The sequence below is a fragment of the Trachurus japonicus genome, chromosome 5 (genome assembly GCF_045865225.1).
Source record: "Trachurus japonicus isolate A0001 chromosome 5, Traja_1.0".
Taxonomy (NCBI): domain Eukaryota; kingdom Metazoa; phylum Chordata; class Actinopteri; order Carangiformes; family Carangidae; genus Trachurus; species Trachurus japonicus.
In genome coordinates this window covers 21,659,349-21,677,217 of record NC_140911.1, presented here as the reverse complement: position 1 = coordinate 21,677,217, position 17,869 = coordinate 21,659,349, and the positions used below count along the sequence as shown (strand labels likewise).

At 41.7% G+C, this 17,869-nt stretch overlaps 1 pseudogene; it reads left to right on the top strand.

Moving 5' to 3' along the window:
- Positions 1-6,693: 6,693 nt before the first annotated feature.
- LOC146987551 (nicotinamide riboside kinase 2 pseudogene) lies at positions 6,694-7,179 on the top strand (annotated as a pseudogene).
- The last annotated feature ends 10,690 nt before the right edge of the window (positions 7,180-17,869 follow it).

The window sequence follows — 17,869 nt, the reverse complement described above, 5'->3', positions numbered from 1 at the left end:
ACTGTGTGTTGATGTGAATGCTGGATTCTGTTTGTGAGCCTAATTTTGCATTAATTTGTATCAAAATTATGACATCACACTCCCTGCTTTACTTGCCTAGAGTCAAAAGCTCCACATAACATGTGTCTGGGGTTTTCTAGGTCCAGCAATAAATAAATAAATAAAACTCCAGCTAAGATAACTCCCTAAAACCCTCTCTAGATATCCCAGAGGTAGCTCAGATAAATTTCAGCCCGAAAATAAAAAAGTGAGATAAACAGTATGCTAACAAAGACAGGAAGGAAGAGGCCTACAAGCTTGAATGAATGTAAACAACACTGGATTTAGAATTAAAAAAAAAAAAGCTTTGCAGCTTTGTAAATGTGTTATGAGGAAGGAAATTTACCTACCACATTTGTCACACATCTAAGGAATGTTGCGGTGCAGTTGTTAGTGTGAAGGATGGAATAATAGCCTATGTATTGGTATTTTCCTATGGTATTTCCACATTTTCATATCCTGGTAATAAAACATTTTCGTGTTTTTACAATATTAATATTTTATGTCATGCTTTATTATATACTTTACTAATGCACCATTAAGCTGGATGCCAGCCGCCATTCAAATCCCAACAGAAGAAGAACAGGAAGAGCAGACGCACAAACCCGGAAGTCTCCAGAAGAGGGCGCGCAGAACTGAGGAGCTGAACAAAGTTTGTGTCCGTCGTCTGTTGAAAATATACTTCTTTTGGGTGAGTGAATGCTCATGATAATCGTTAATTTTTGTGAGATCGGACAAACATGTGCACATGCAGGGGAAGATGTTTGCACTCGAGTGTGTTTGCAGTTTTGCGAGTAATGACGATTAAGCTAGCTACCACATTGCAATGCTAACTGAGCTATGGCCATAGATATATATACGTATATATATCTATGAGCTATGGCTATGGCCCAGCCCAGGGAGGTGGTATCCATGGAAACAAACATGTCCTGTTGTGGTGTAGTGCAGAGCAATTGCTGTAGTGTAGACATGTTGCTGAAAAATGGGGGTCATTCCTATGTTCCCACAGCCCTATGTTCCCACAGCCTTATGTTCCCACATTTCTAACTTTTGTTGTCACTGAATTAGGCCCTATGTTCCCACAGCCCTTTGGTCCCACCATTGGTTGGGTTTAGGCAATGAAGAAAAGAGTTGGTTAAGTTTAGTAAAAAAGACCCAGTAGAGGCTAGACAGGCCAGATAGAGAGAGTCCAGATAGGTAGAGAGAGTCCAGTGGGAACATAGGGCCTAATTTTGAGAAAAATCTTAGGGCTGTGGGAACATAAGGCTGTGGGAACATAGGCATGGACCCAAATTAAATGTTGCAAGACTATAACTGTGGTTATGGTTATAAGCTGCGCTGGTGAATTTTTCAGATGATTTATTTGGTGTGCTTGTTGACTGGCTGCACAGTGGGACATGCGACTCAAGTATGTTTATTAGTGTGTCAGTTAGGTTTGTGCACCAGGGAAATGTTTGTAACGTTACTTGAGTAGCCTATGTTGTGTTTTTCGGAGTGATTAATTTGACATGTTTGAGCCATTAGCGCACCTACTGCAATGTTAGATACTGTAGGCCAAGGATTCCTGAACTGCGGTGTTGCTGCTGCTGCTGCTAGGGAAATAAGGGTAATAGCAATACCATGGTGTTATATTTTACCAACTAAATAAATAATATACATTATCACACCTGCAAACGTGTCACCTTTTGGCTACAGTCACCTTTTTTATGTCAACCAGGGTAGTAGAAGTGAATGAAGAGGGTTTTAGTTTTGTAACTTGTCACCTTTTTCACTACATTATTTCAAATGGGGTAGTGCAAATAGTACAATTCAAGAAAATAATTTATAAACCTGAATTAAAACTATTTTAATAATAAAAATAATTTTAAAAAGTACAACCAAACCCAGTTGATAAATAGACTATATGACTTTTTTGGCATGGCACAGGCTGCGTCTGCTAGGTTATAAAGTAAAAGCGGACTGCATGGCCTGAAAAGTTTGGGAACTGCTGCTGTAGGTTAAACGTCATCATTGGGAAACCTGTTTTGTAGACATGTTGCTGAAATATCAACATGAGTTCAAAGTTCCCTCTCCAGGCGGCAGCCTTGAAAAAGCTGCGGCTGAGATCAATCTGGCAGGGTCTTTGTAAATATTATGTTACTATATACGTATGTTAAACAGCTGTCATGCTCAGCTCTACGGGTGTCAGTTGTTGTGTGTATGTGTCTTGTTTTGGTGGAGGAAGTACACAAATCTTTTACTGTAGTTAAAGCAGCTATCACAATCTGCTCCTCAGTTCTCTGTCGGCCCTTGTTTTCCAGCTGCTGCTCACTTCTCCCGTCCCACATTCGTCTCCCCTCATTTTCCTCCTCTACCAGTCCACCAGGTGTTCTTAGACTTTTCCTTTTCTTGTCATACCTCACTCCTGCGCTCAGCCACACACCTGCTCCCACCTGCGCCTCATTATCTGATTGACTTTGCACCAAATAAACCAGTTCACTTCCTTTGTTCCTTGCTTGTATGTTATGCTGCTGTGTGCTTCCTATCTTGTTTCTGTGGTTTGACTTTTGGACTCCTGCCTGCTCCTGACTGGATTCGTTTGTCTGTCTGAACTGACTTCTCTGGCTGTGACCCTTGTCTTTCTCACTGTCCCATTAACCTTTACCAGAATAAGAAACGGGAGGCATCGAATACATTATTAAACCTCTTTAGGAGACACATACAAATAGACAAAACACAGAAAAACATCTGAACTGATTTGGCAACACATGCTGCAATTACACACAAAACAGTGTAAGTGTGAATCGTAGTACACACATGTGCTTGTTGTACAGTGAAATGGTTTGAATTTGAAAAGTCAAAATTTTGTCCAACAGAGGTTCATCACTTTTTTTGTGTCCTGCGGAGACACTTTCTGTTGGGTTGTGTATTTGCAGTGAGTTGTGTGGATTTTGTTTCTTTGTGTTTTGTTCGGTTGCAGTTGGTTGAGGTCAATAGGCCACCATTGTGACAGCCGTGTGTGAAGCCAGACTTTTATTTAATGTGAAATCAAATACAAACCTCACAGTCGGTTTATGTTGCTACAGAGAGAGCACATTCCATATGGGCTCTGATTGCCGGTTCGACTCCTGACCTGGTTGATCATTTCCTGTCATACTTCCACTGCCCTGTCCAATAAGTTAACCCTAACCTTAAAGGGCAAACATGTCCACAAAATACCTTAAAAGCTGCAGCTCTGTTTTTCTAAACAGCGCAACTGTGGTGGCCATGGTCAGTGTGATGAAGGTGTCATGCTCCCTCATGTTCTCTGGAGAACATCACCCAGCTCAGAAATGGCTAGGAATCTCCCAAACAATTCACCCTAGACTGAGGTGGTTCACGTGAATAGCTAGTTACTAGTTTGCCAGGAAAGTTGTTGTTTGACGTGTGGGCCTGGTTACAGGATGCCTGGTTGTTTTTGTTGGGTGGCCATGGCAACAGGTTTACAAGTTGTTGCTGCTGGTTGTTAATAAGGTCAAAGCAGACAAGGTTTTCTTTCTGCATGTAGTCTGGCTCTCACAGGCATTCACTGATCTGTCTATCTAAAACAATCCTCTTTGTTCTCCTCCAGCTAATTTAGTTCTTTAAATGCAGTTTGAGGTTTTATTTGATAACCCGTGAATCTTTGAATACTCTTATTTGTGAACACTTATTTATAAATAGACATGACCTCTGGCCTATAGGATTACATTTGGCAGCACATTTTGGTCTGTAAAACCGGGGTTGTGGTTAGGTTCAGGTGGCAGAAAAAGGATTAACACCTACATCATGTTGTTTGAGATGTGCAAAAGAAATCTGTGATGACACCTGTCAGTTGCTAGGTTGCCTGCTAGGAGCTCAAAATGAACTTTTGTTAAATTTTAAGTTACATTTTTGAGATTTACTTTTTAAACCTGACACTGAAGGAATCTGACAATTGCCATAACCCTTTGTGATTCCATATTATAGAATGGTATCTTTTGTAATTGCCAATATTGCTATTGTTTTTATGTCATTAAACGTCAAGCTGCAACACTTTGGTCCCATTGCCTCTGTAACTAAAGATGCACAATCCCATTTTTTCTGATCCAATCCGATAGCGATACTAGGGCTTTGACATCGAACTTCGTTTTTCGAATATAATTAGAATATTAAAAAAAAAAGATATTCAAACGAATATGGGGCAGTTTATCGAACCTGTAATAAGCATTATTTTTGTAATTTGCCTGAAAACGTAGTTTTCAATCCAGATTCGAGGCTTTTTTCAGCCTGTTGAAGTTGTGAAACACTGAGCTCATTAGCATTGATCACCTGGGGCTCCTGTACTTATGACGTTATCACGTTGTTAGCGCCTGACGCCTGTTCACACTTCTTCACTGAAAAACAATGGCGGAGCAAAAGGCTGCGAGTGCGACAACCACGGAGGGAGAAGTTGAAATATACGCAGTGTTTCCTCTACCGTACATTCATTTAGGAGTGGCAGGCCCCTAAAATGTGGACATTAACACAGAGATATAAAACACAAAAGAGATTGGAACAAGGATCACTGGCTGCTCATCTCCCACAGAGCACCAAAGGCAAAAGAGAGAGTTTTGGTGGGACAAGGGCCTTTGTACAAACGTGGGGTTCCCTGAAAAAGGAACGCAGGGAACATAGGCTAATTAAGGTTCGCCTGAGGAGGAGTAGCTCACAATCATCAGGTAAAATACATTTTGTGTAGTCATATAATCCCCTGTTACACCTCATCTGAGGATAATTTAGAAATATCCTACACAATCTGTAGTGGAATTTTTGTTTTAGGTATTTTCTTGAGAAATAAGCTGGTCTTCTCTTCAGCAGTGGGACACAGATGTCAATGACAATGTTTAAGTCTGAAACATGAGTGGAGGGGGTTGTGTTACCTTGTCTGCCATACAAACCACCTGTGGATGCTGAGTGTAATTTATGCTTTTTGTGTCTTATTAACTCAAGTGTGGCAGTAGCACTCAGTAAAAAAGGCAGAGTACTTTCTGACAAAAACAGGTGCAAATAGCACACACACACCAAAAAAATGTAATACTGGGTGCTGGACCAAAGGGTAAATATGAGGTGAAGAAGAGAGTCTGCACACCAGAAGCTGCCCCTTGAAAATGTAATAAACGTGACATTTCGGGCACCTGCCCTTCATCAGACATCATCTGGTGTGCGGACCGAAAATCAAATATAGTTGTACTAAATCCATGATGGGATGTTGGTGCACTGGCTCACTGTAGAATGTCCTAGTGTCCTCCCTCGATGCACTAGTCTAGCAGAATTTCCTGCAGCCACAGCAGCATCTGATGTTATCTTCAGGATGCAGCGTTCTTCCGGCTGGACACAGCTATTTTCTGCTGTGTGTGTGTTTTCCTTTATGCAGTCTTGGAGGGTGGATTTGGACACTCCAGACGCTCAGTTTGTCTCTGCCAGCTGACAGCATACATACAAAACTTTGGTCAGAGAAATATTTTTCCTATTGTCTCCTGCCGTGTGAGTCTTAATCCATAACATGACTGAAGCATGTGTCAGACAGAAACTGTTTACCACCTGCATGCATGAGCAAAGATATTCTCACAAACATGCAGTTTGTGTACATATTTGTTTCTTTATGGGTCTTGCTGTTGGTATCGTGTATTGAAGACACATGACTCACATAACACAGCATGTCACAATATTTAATTCTCCACAGCTGTAAAAAACAAAACAAAACAACAACTCCTGTCTGTTGTTTACTTACTCTGCTCTTTACTCCCCTCTCTTGACCTGAGCCAGAGGTAGTTTTTGGTTTATTGCTGAACTGAGTCCTGCTGAATCCACAAATGTGGTCTAAGTTCATGACAGTCCATCCAGTAGTTGTTCAGATATTCCAGTCATACTGCTTTACCTAGGCTATATGGCAAACATGTTTTTTTAACAGCAAGAATAATGGGACATTTTGTGCAGTTAGACTCCATAACTGCCTTGGCAGAAGATATACAGGCAGATCTGGTTTTGTATGATGCTGATTCTCTGTCTCTTTTTGAGGTTATAGAAATCTCTGCACTGACACAATTGGAAAACGTCCAACATTGTGGCTGCTTACTGTCATCTTGGCTATATGAGCCAGCTGACTCTGGACTGTGTATGCTTGCTTGCTTGACTGCCTGTTCTTAAGTTTGTTGGTTTGTTGTCGACCTCGGCATGAAAAGTCAGACAAACAAAACTTCATACAGCATCTATGGTTAAGAGAAGGCTTCAGCTGTCTGGGACACAATGGCAGAGTTTCTAAAGCCACACCATGTCCCTACGCAATGAGCAGCAGTTGCAAGGGGAACTACAGAGATTAGGAGTTCAGCTGAGCAACCATTTCACTACTCTCAAAAACTCCCTGTTGCACTATGGACGGATGAGCACACATTGGTTCAAAATCTGGGTTAATGGAGCTTCCTGTCACATTCAGATGTTGATCCATCAGGCATGACTGATTGGACATGGCCAATCTGTGTCATACGGGTTTTCATTTAATCAATGCTGCATTTGACTTGTTTCCTGACCTGGACCTGGACTATTTGTTGAGTGAATAAAAGGGTTACAAGATCTTTACTACTGAAGCCTATGAACACCATTCTTGAGACTCCTCTTCACTGACTGACCGAACCAAACCAAACCGACAACATTAAGTACATCATTGGCATCGACGGTGTGACCAACGGGGGTAAAACCACCCTGACCAACCGGCTGATCAAGACCCTGCCCAACTGTTGTGTGGTTCACCAGGACGACTTCAAGTCATCACGGCGCTGGACGTGGACGCCATGATGAGCACCATCTATGCCTGGCGGGAAAACCCGGTCAAGTTTGAGAAGTCCCACGTCGTTAACAACACCCTGGATACGGAGATCGTTCCAAAGTCCGACCACCAGGAGGAGGAGGAGACTCACATCCTCATCGTGGAGGGCTTCCTGCTCTACAGCTACGGACCACTGATCGACGTGCTGAACGAACGTTACTTTATTTCTATCCCGTACGAAGAATGCAAGAAGAGGAGGTGCTCGAGGAACTACTCGGTGCCAGACCCCCCCGGTCTGTTTGATGGACACGTCTGGCCCATGTATCTGAAACACAAGAACATGGTGCTTCTTCCTTTGACTTTACTTTACCAGTCACCTCTTGACAGTTGCAGACATAAAATGATTAAAGCCATCATCTGTCATATTTTCTCAAAATATGATCCAATCCTCCTGGCCTTTAAAGCTCCAGTTGGTAAGTTGACGAAAGTGAAAGTAAACTCCGCGACTTGGTCGGAAATTTCAAGACAATACTCCGTCAGGTCCCTTCATGAACCTCTGCCAAAGAGTTTATAAACCGTCTTTGCCTCTGCCAAGCGCCCCACACACACACAGACACACACAAAGTAGCCATAAACGCACCCACAGAAGATGTACCGTATCCATAGCACGACGTGTAGGAGCGGCGATTGGCTGCTCCTCCTGCTCCCTCTACCTGACTGGTGGAGAATCGTCGGGCGCGGTGGATTTTGGCAAATACGATTACAGGCTGTAGGTGGAGCCAGAGGAGTTGGATTTTGTCCTAAATTATTCATTTAATGTCTGACCATCAGAATATAGTGACAGTTCCAGCGAATATGACTGAATAATTGTTACCAACTGAAGCTTTAAGAGGCCTTTTTTTTTCGTTATTAATATGAGGAACAACCTCATTTTCAAAAAATCAATCAACATCTCACATTCACTCTGCTGCACACAACCTAAGATCACTGTCCTTTTTGTTTTTTGACTTTTTGACATTGAAAGTAATTGTTTTTGTATAAAATTAAAAGCAGAACTTTCTTCCATCGATGCATACAGTTGAATTACAGTGAAATGTATTGTCTGACATTAAGTTCATAAACAAAAAAATTATGTTGGTGTAATAATTAAGTCATTAGTGGCGTTCCCCTTCTTTGGCCACATTGATGAAATCATGTGCTGAATGAGTAAAATGTGAATGAGACTTCAGTGAACTACATCTTCCATCTAGTGGCTTAAATATTCAAATTACACAGCAGAGGTCTGTCTGGACCTAACCTCTGGTCTCTTTAGATGTACATGCAAAATAGGAAACAATGGAGAAAGTGTTAACTAAATGAGTCAGAGGTGAGCTAAGGCTGTCGCTGAAGTTTGTCGAAGGAGCATGTAGCAATCATGGGCCAGGTTTGGGCCATAGAACTGGTTGTATTCTGGGCTAGAAGAAAACAAACATGTTGCCCCTCATCCAGTTTTGTCTGACAAAGCATTTGTGTCGTTATGAGATGCTGATTGTCTTTATACTACAGATTTAGTTCTTTCATTTTATTGAACATAGGTATCTCTAAATACCATAGAAATGGGCAACAACAACAACAACAACACAACACGCTATCTAAAAGAGAAAGAAAGGTGGAGTGCTATTAAAGCTTGAACCGATCTCTTCCACCTTCTAACACCCTGACTTGCAACACCAGCACTTACAAGGCACTTTTGGTGTACTTCTTTACCTGATGACTTTGCACTTCCTGAGTAGAACTGCACTGCTTTAGTGTGTGAATGAAAGTAAGATTTGCTAGCTATAGCTTTAAGTCCAGAACCTGGGCAAACAACATGTGCATGTAAATGAGAAATGAATGCTACAAGCTTTACTGTAACTCCATCAGAGTGCTGCCATCTAGTGGTTTTAAAAACTCAACTCACATGACACAGAAGGGTCTGCAGCAGAGTACCCCTCAACACTGCTTTCTTTTAGAGTTTATGTAGGTTTGTTGGCTTTTGTGTAATCTGCCCCTCTGATCGTCTAATCCTTACTGAGCAGGTATTTTGAATTTCGTAGTGAAATAAAAAGAAGAAACCGTTGTTTACCAGGGCCTGAAATTCACAGCGGGATTAATATTATGGATTCCCACAAATTTAGCTCTTATAATGTGGGCGATTCCTGCATACAATTACAGCGATGTGTAATAACGTTCAGTGAATGTTTGCATCAGAGCTGAATGCAGGACATTAGATCAGACTTCCATCATCACAGGGGGTAATGCACCTGTTGCCGCCCGCCATAAAACTAAAACAAAGAAGACGACTTCCACTACAGACTTGGTGCACTCTCTCCTTCTCTCTCTAAGCGACGAGCCCCCTCTGCTGTCACAGCACCGCTCTCACGATCAAACAAAAACTTTGCCAGATTCAATGAGGTATTCAATGTTGTTACCTTTGGCAATGCAAACATGGACGGCTGGTTAAAATGTAACTCCAACCTTACATCATCTGAAGGGAGCCTGCTCCGAAAAAAACACCAGAAGAAAGGACCAGCACTAGCGGCAGTGCTGGTGATGCCGGTAATGACCGAAATCCTCCGGATGCTCAAATACGTAGTGCCGATGCTGCTAACATTACCAAGCAACCGAAAGACTAATTTCAGGCTAACTGGCTCGGCATATATCCATGGCTTGAACATAGCAATGGTTATGAGCTACCCAATTTGTAAAATGTACAGTGCTGTGCCTACAGCTGATGTTACAAAACGTCAACTTCGGGGTGGTGCGTGGCACAGTTGTTAAAGCGGCCGCCCCATGTAGAGGCTAAAGTCCTCAACGCAGGTGTCCCCGGTTCGAATCCCGCGTTGGGCAGACCTTTCCTGCATGTCATTCCCCCTCTCTCTGCCTCCCCCTTTCCTGTCTATCTCACTGTGCTATCAAATAAAGGCCAAAAAAGCCAAAAAATTTACTTTAAAAAAGACCAAAAACAAAACGTCAACTTTGTGTACTCAGATGGCGTTTCTCATAGATCCAGTCGGCAACAAAGGGAACGCCCACAAAACACCACATCCAGTGAATCGGTGAAGAAAAACGAGGAAACGAACCAATCCCCCAGCCCACTATACTGTGAAAGCGCGGCATTTAAACTTTTATTTAACGCTTGTCGGCTGTCATGTTTTACTCATATCTGCTGACAAAGAGCTATAGTAAAACACCACAATCAAGGTAGATTGTTACATTGGAATGATTCGACTCAATGGCCCAAAGTGTCATACCCAGACATCTGTTGCTATCTGAATCATCAAATTGATGCCCCCCCCACCATTTCGAAAAATGAATTTGAGGCCCTGATGACTTAGAGAAGCTTTGCTCATTGTGCTTCCAGTGGTAACTAGATAGTTGGACAGGTGGATAGTTATAGATTTACCTCCAATTAATTACATTTAAATGTGCTGCCATCTTGTGGTTTAAATATTCAAACACAGCAGAGTGTCTTTGCCTCACCAACACTGGCAATTTCAAACTGTATACTTACTATGGTACTATGGTAAAAGTAACTATGGTGTTACTGTAGTGTTAGGCACACCTTTGTGGTCCCCTGATGTCGAAAACAACATTTCAATTGAGTTCATGCAGTTGGTTTTGATTCTTTTGAGTCAACTCTGCCAGGTCCAAATGTTTCCCTGCAGTTGAGTGTAACAAGTTCAGTGTGCAGGATCCTTGTCTGTATTACTATTTTTCTATCTTGATTGAACCCCTGTAAAAGATGGATGGTACAACAAGACACACACTCAGAGCCTCCAGAGATCCAAAGATATCTTTCTCTTTTCTCCCATTTCCGTCACACAGGAGATTTAGTTCAGTAGGCCAGCTAACAGCTGGAGCCTGCCTGTCTGTCAGTTGTCTGCTAACTTTAGACTACAGTGCATTTCATAAAGGGGAAGAGGACTGAATTTTCCATCTTGCTGTGAGGTGTATTTACTACACTCTTTCACACTTCACATTATTTTCTTGGATGTGCTTTGAAAAGCCAAGTTTGATAGAAGTGACAGTGTCTAAATGAAAGTAAAAACAGCATCGTCTCCAGGCTCCAGACTTAAGCTCTTGACTCCCATGGGTAACTAGGCTGGGTCTCGTTGATATCACTTCCTGCAGCAACACTCTGCACCTTCTCTTTAGGGACTGTGAGGTGTTCTGGTTCAGGTGGGATATGAAAACCCTTCATGAAGTTCAGGGTCTCCAGATGTCCTCCAACTTGGATTTCCCCTGAGAATCTCAAAAGAAGGTGCCCAGGGCACTTGAACCACCCCAACTGACTAACTTTCAACAAGAATGTTCAGCAACTCTACTCTTGAGCCCCTTTTCCCATCTTTTAGGCTCAGCTTAGACACCTTGCACAAACTAATTTCAGCAATTTGTATCCATGATCTCATTCTGTGTCACTACCTAGAGATCATGACTGTAGGTGATGAGTGGGATAATGTTCAACTGGTAAATTAAACTAAAACTTAACTTAAACAACTATAGTGGCTTCCTACTCCTCAGACCCCCAGGAATATTTGAAAACACATACTCCAGCCTTTCTCACCCAACAGTCAGGATGAAGCAGGACAGACAACAGCAGCTCTTTATTCTCATTAGCTAAACTGCTTGCGTGTTAATGACCTGCACATCCTCACCTGATTGGATGAGACAGCCGAATGGGGGAGGATTCAGGCTGTCATGTGATTGGCCGAGATTAATTGCCACAATTACACAAGGTCTCACAGCTGACAATGCATATCAGAGCAAAAACTGAGTCATTACAGAGGTAAAGAGCCTTTCGAGATGCAGATCTGGTTGAAAGCCACAATAGTCTCCTTATAAGAGCCTGATGCTCACTTTGACTGAGCTTCACAGACCCTGTGTGGCGATGGGGGACTTACAGCCATCATGTTTTGTGGAAATTAGACATAACAACGCTTAACGCTGGAAATGTCATACATCTCCACACGGGGGCTCTGGAGCTCAGACAGGGAGACCATCACACTCCTTATCACCTCTCCTACCAAGGCCTTTCTCTTCTCAATGCTCAGTTTGGCTGGGGAGCCACACATGACATCTTCCACTTCCAAGAGTGATTGAAACCACTGTGATCTTGGCAATCTTCAATGGAACTACATTTTTTCGTAGCCTTCCTGAGATCTATGCAATCCCATCTGAGCTGTGCAGGCAGCTCCTTCCTCCTCCTGGTTGGGTTTTTGCTCTATTTATGCTGTTGCCAGTCGTGAGGCCTTACTGAGTCATGTCCAGTCGGCAAAGGCGTTGCAAATTATCTACCGGTAAATATTAATGTGATATTTCACTTTTCTTTTTTGAACATTTTCTAAATGTAAAATTCTTTTCACTTATATCATAGGTATTGAGAGATCACATTCATGCAGCTGAGAAGTGTCTGTTGTAAAGCTGTCAAAACACAGGAAGTTATAAAATGTTACAAATGTTTAGTTATAATTATAATACAATCTTCAAAGTATTTTTAATAACCAATGACCTACGTGTACTAGATCATGTTTTAAAAGTCTCATTATCAAATAAAGTTGTTTTCATGGAAATACACTGTGTCCATTGAATTTATATTTCCAATGACAGTTGAATCTCAAATTGAAAGGATTTAACAGTTGCACACATGCATGACATGTTTAAATAATTAATGAAGGTATCCACACTTTATGGAGAAGTATATTGTGTTTATACCGGCAAAACATGTTAAAGTAACTTAATGAAAAGAGAGATGAGAAAATACGTGTGTGATACATAAGTATTTAAGTGGACAGACATTATGCGTTAGACTACTGAGGGATATCTGCTGTAGAGACAGATCTGTTCAGCTGAAGTCTCTTTAGCCAGACATCATCATCATCATCATCATTATTATTATTAGTGCTTTTTCATGCTGTGTAATCCTTTTAACCGTCTGTGTCGCTCATTGTGGTTTACATGTTTACTAGATATGCTCACTCCAGAGTTATATCATATCCCGAATGTTGGCAAATGTCTGTCGACACCAAAGGCTTCTGAACAGACGGAGACCCAGTCCTGGACCAGAACAGAACATGTCATCTGATAGAAAGTGGGTCACAACCCAGAAATTACAGGCCTTTATAACAGAACAGGAGGGAGAGGGGAGGTGTGAACTAGCTGCCTGACTGACGGGAGGAAAACAGGATACGAGAGGAGAGAAATCAGCGGTATGAGTGAGGAGGAGTCCTAATGATCGCTGAAGGACAATCGTGAGGACAGGAGAGGACAGGGGTTTAAAGATGGGGTAAAATCTGAAGGGTGGTGGTGGGGTGAGAGGCAAGAGAGCGGTGTGGTTAGCCGGCCAACAGGCTACTTCCTTGAGCTGACACATGTTGACAGCTGTTGACGGAGTAGGAATTAAGTGTTTTGAGGGTGGACAGCTGATTGGTCGAGGAGAGGAGTGGAGAGGGGAGAGGAGTGATGAATCAGCCAGAGCGGTTCAGAGAGCAGGATATTCAAAATAGTAATAATTAACATGGATGTAGGTCTGTTGGCTCTCTGCGTGTCTCAGATGGTGTTTATTCACACACTGTCAGTGAGCAGCAAGAACTGTGGGTAAAGACTGTGGTTGTATTTGTAGTCTGAGGGGAGTTTGTGTACTGTATGTTGACCGAAAGCTGACAAACAAAGGTGAAAAAATGGATACATTTTTAAGAATTTGGTTCTAATTTGGTTAATCAGTGATGATTAATTAATTGAAATGGAATAGAAGTTTTTTTCTGCAGCCTCAAACTAAGGAGTTTGCAGACTCCATCTTCACTGAGTTGTGTTGAGACCAAGACGCTGTCTATTGTGACACTGTCCATGGTGCTGAAGTCACAGATTGAACTCCTTGGGCCCTAGTTTCGTGGCGATGAGTCAAACGATTAATTTTTCAGCTAATCTAGCGATTATTTTTTGGTTGACAATTATTAATTTACAGCTGGCAGCTGACCAAGCTGCCGGAGGAGATCTGCTGTTCCTGTCTCTTTAGCCTGGTTTTTGGCTGCACTTTGTACAAAAAGAGTTCAAGATCTAACCTCCATCTGAGCACCGTCAGCTGAGACAGAGCTCAATGGATGTGGAGGTTCACAGCTGTAGCAGCGTGTGTGTTTTATAACGGCAAGAAAAAAACAGCCTCCGCTGAATAAATGGACTATTAAAAAAAACCTTGCTGCAGCTCTACATCGCGCACAAAAACAACAAAATTGTTTATTTTACCAACATGTTTACTACCCCAAATCCAAATGTCATGACACATGTTCATTTTTAATTTTAATCGTTGCGGAAGGCACACGTTCGAACGTTAGTTTCCACCTTCGAATGTTCTCATTTTTAAAATAATTTGAATTCTGTTCGCATAGCGAAGTTCGGTCTATACAAGTATCCCAGAATGCATTTCACTCCAAACAACAGAGATAGTGGGAAAAGCAGGCTAAAATCTTGTTATAATCCCACTGTAGTGCTGTTAATATGTCACTTAAGTTTTATTATTTTTTCATGCGAGAAAGTAACCAGTTAGAAAACCCAATATGTGGTCAGTTTATCCAAATAAAGCCTTTCTGGAAATTTGCTCTGAAAACTTTCTGAGATGTGAAGAGCCGCTATGGGACCAGCTGGCCAGGACCAGCATCTCAGAGGTGAGCAGCCGGTCAACCTCAATTGTCATTATGGGGAGAAATTTACTTACCTGCAGCTCTTTGGAGATTTACGGCTGGCTGAGATAATTCCTTTTGGAAGATTAATGTTGGTCTCACAGATGAAATCTAACAACTGTGGCAGCCACATTAGTTTGTCTGAATGTAAATTGAAGCTCATTTTAAAGGGAGGATCTCCTGTTGTGGATTTGGCAGGTCCAACCATGGATGTAGAGGAGCTACTAATACATCCATGGGTTTAACTTGGGAGTACAAACTTGTAGTCGGGGTGCATTGCATTGTGGGATACAGTATGCGATATAGACTTGTCAGATACTGGAGAATTTTTCCAAATCAGTACGGCATCAGGGTATTTTTTCATACTGCAGATTTTGCTTTTGTTTGCCAAATCAGTATAATATGGAGATTCGAAATACATAGTGTTTAGATTGACTTTGGTTTCCTGAGGTTGTGATGTAGCCATTTAATTTCCACGGCAACACATTGGAATGTGTACAGGTGTCGTAGCCATCACTTCAACTTTTGCTACATTCAGACTGCCAGAGTTTCATACATCAGAAACCAGTTTGGACTTTGAGTCATAAACAGAAACAAATAGCAGTCTCTCATGTTAAAATCCCACTTTCTATTTTGTGTCCATCCATCTACCTCATCCTCCTCCCTGTCGCTCTGTAACAGTGTTGTACCCTGACTTCCTCCTCCTCTCCTGATGGACATGAGTCATAATTCCCTCGCCTGCCAGAGTCTTTGTCACGACTGATTCTGTCATTTTTTTTCTCAGGAGGAAAATCTCTTCTCTCTCTGAAGTACAAGGCCTCGCTGATGGAGCTGCCTTTTTTTTTGATGCTGCCAAATCAGGTCTGAAGTCATCAAATTTGTAAGGATGAGTCCAGGTCATGTGACTTGTCAGAACTGATCAACAGTGAAGTGGGGGCAGACACTTTGCATGCTGAGTGATGTAGATGGACAAAAAGAGTAGCGAGAGACCACAGTGTGATAGTATGGGGGGAAGACGGAGAGGGAGAGGAGGAGGTGTTGAAGACCATCTTTCATCAGCACCTCCTCCGCTCTGTCGTTATTTATCTTCAGGGTTCATACATGTTGACTGATAGCAGCCACTATTTAATTTTAGTACAGACTTAAATTGGAATTGGAAAACCTTCAAACCTGTGAACTCTGATCTTGTCTCTTGCTTTGTGGTTTTTAGCCATAGAGCTGCTAGCATCATGACAAGAGGAACAGCATCATCTGACAATTTGATACTGAAAGCTGACATTGAAATTCTTCCTAAATTGTGTTTTGTTGATTTTAACTAAATCACTTGGTTGAATCAGAGAAAAATAGCTCATTTGTCCCTAAAACATTATGTGAATGATGATGTTATGGCTATGTTGTTTACTGTTGAGGAGTTGAGCGCTTTGGTCAGGTCATGTGTGCCCTCTCACACATTACCTGAGACATTCATGTTCCCCTCAGGGTGAACTGAAGTAACATTTTTTTTATCCATAGCTCCATTACCTTGTCATTTTAATGAACATTGTTTTTTGTGTAATAATTTTGGTTTATGACCAAAAATATACAGAATCTTTGCATTCTGTAGGAATTTGTTCAGATGATGGTGCAAAAAAACTAAAAGCATAAAATGTAATGTTTCTTCATGTTTAGTTTTGACTCTGGTGATAGTAATAGGTCTGTGGTAGAAGATCTCAGGGACTAGATGGGTCATAGCCTTACTGTGCCTCCTGAACGCAGCCTCTATGTTGCAGTGATTTGTTCAAACATCATCTCTGCCCTTCTTCATCTCCTACCTCGTCTTACACACCTCACCTTGCTGCTGCATCCCCTCTTTTCCTTTTTCCAACATACTGCTCCAGACATCATTCTATGCATTATTCTAAATGTTAAAATCAAAGAGGCATCTCTTCCCCTGCAGCGCATGCAGAGACATGTAATGTAAATCTAAGAGGACAAAGCCTCATGAATCCACGGTCGCTCATTCATGATTTAAGTGCCTGTCTAACCAGGTGAGAGAAAATGACTGTGAGTGACGTCAACACCGACAGCCAACTCCTCTGAGTCCACATTTCTGAAACTCTGTAGATTTGATTATATGGTGCAGACTGTAATTTAGCTGTGCAGGTTCGGAGGCACGCTGTTCTGATCAGAACGTGAATGAATGAACCGATGTCATTCACAGAAAGAGTGCTGGTCCACAGGGCTGTCATTAGATTCCCTGCTTCAGCAGCTACACAGCATTTTAAGCAAAAAACAATTACAGTGGCTGTGTAGTGCTGTGATTTCTCCTCTCTGTAATAAATCATCTCCTCATAGCTTCTCCTGCATGCACTCACAGCGCACTTTATTAGGAACATTGTGTGCATCTGCTTATTTATGCAGTTAGCCAATCATGTGGCAGCATTTCAATGTAAAGTCCTGCACATCCAGGTTTGGGACTGAAGACATGAGAACTTGGTGACTTTGACCGTGGCTTGATCGTTGGTGTCAGACAGGCTGGTGTGAGTGTTTCTGAAGATGATGATCTCCCGTGATTTTCACACAGCAGTCTCAAACAAACAAAAAACATCCAGTAGGCATTATTTAATCTGACTGAATTTATACTACACTTTTAATTTGACCAACTTTATATACCACATGCAGCAGGACTAACATTTTCCCAGACACAGAGACAAAGACACTTTCCTTAACCTTTAAATTTGAAGTTGATACCAGCATTGTTTGCCCCCAATTCTGCCAAAAATGCCAGATTGAGCATCAGCAAATATTAGGGATGGATGGATTAGTGAAAACACTCTGAACCGCTCGGTTCAGTGCGTGTTTGTCGTTTGGTTCATGCGCAACTTTTTCTTCTTTTCTCAGGCGAAGGAGTGTAGCAGGCGGTCAGATGTGGACCTTGTCTCGCTCTCTCTCTGTTGCGTTAAAAACAAAAATGTATGCCGAACCAAACTGAAAACTGTGATCACAAAATCATGATACTACCCAACCATGGATTTTTTTTTAACCAGTTCACCCCTAGCAAGTATCGATCTGATACCACATCTTTAGAATATTAATTTCACATAAAAAAGCAATTTTCTTCCCCCTGGAAATTCTTCCCCAATCGAAACAGCTGTTGTGCCATACTGCTACTGTCAGGTGTTGTTTTCAGAGTGGCAAATTAGTGATTCCCAGATGTGTAGTGTTTGCCAGAGCTATAGCTAGAATATCAGCAATTTGGGAATATTTCATGCTGTAAAGTCTCATTTGTAAAACAGCTTAAGTATGCAAATGTAACACCTGGTAAAAGGAAGAACCAGTTATTAATGTAAAGTAAATAAAATGAAAACTTAGATGT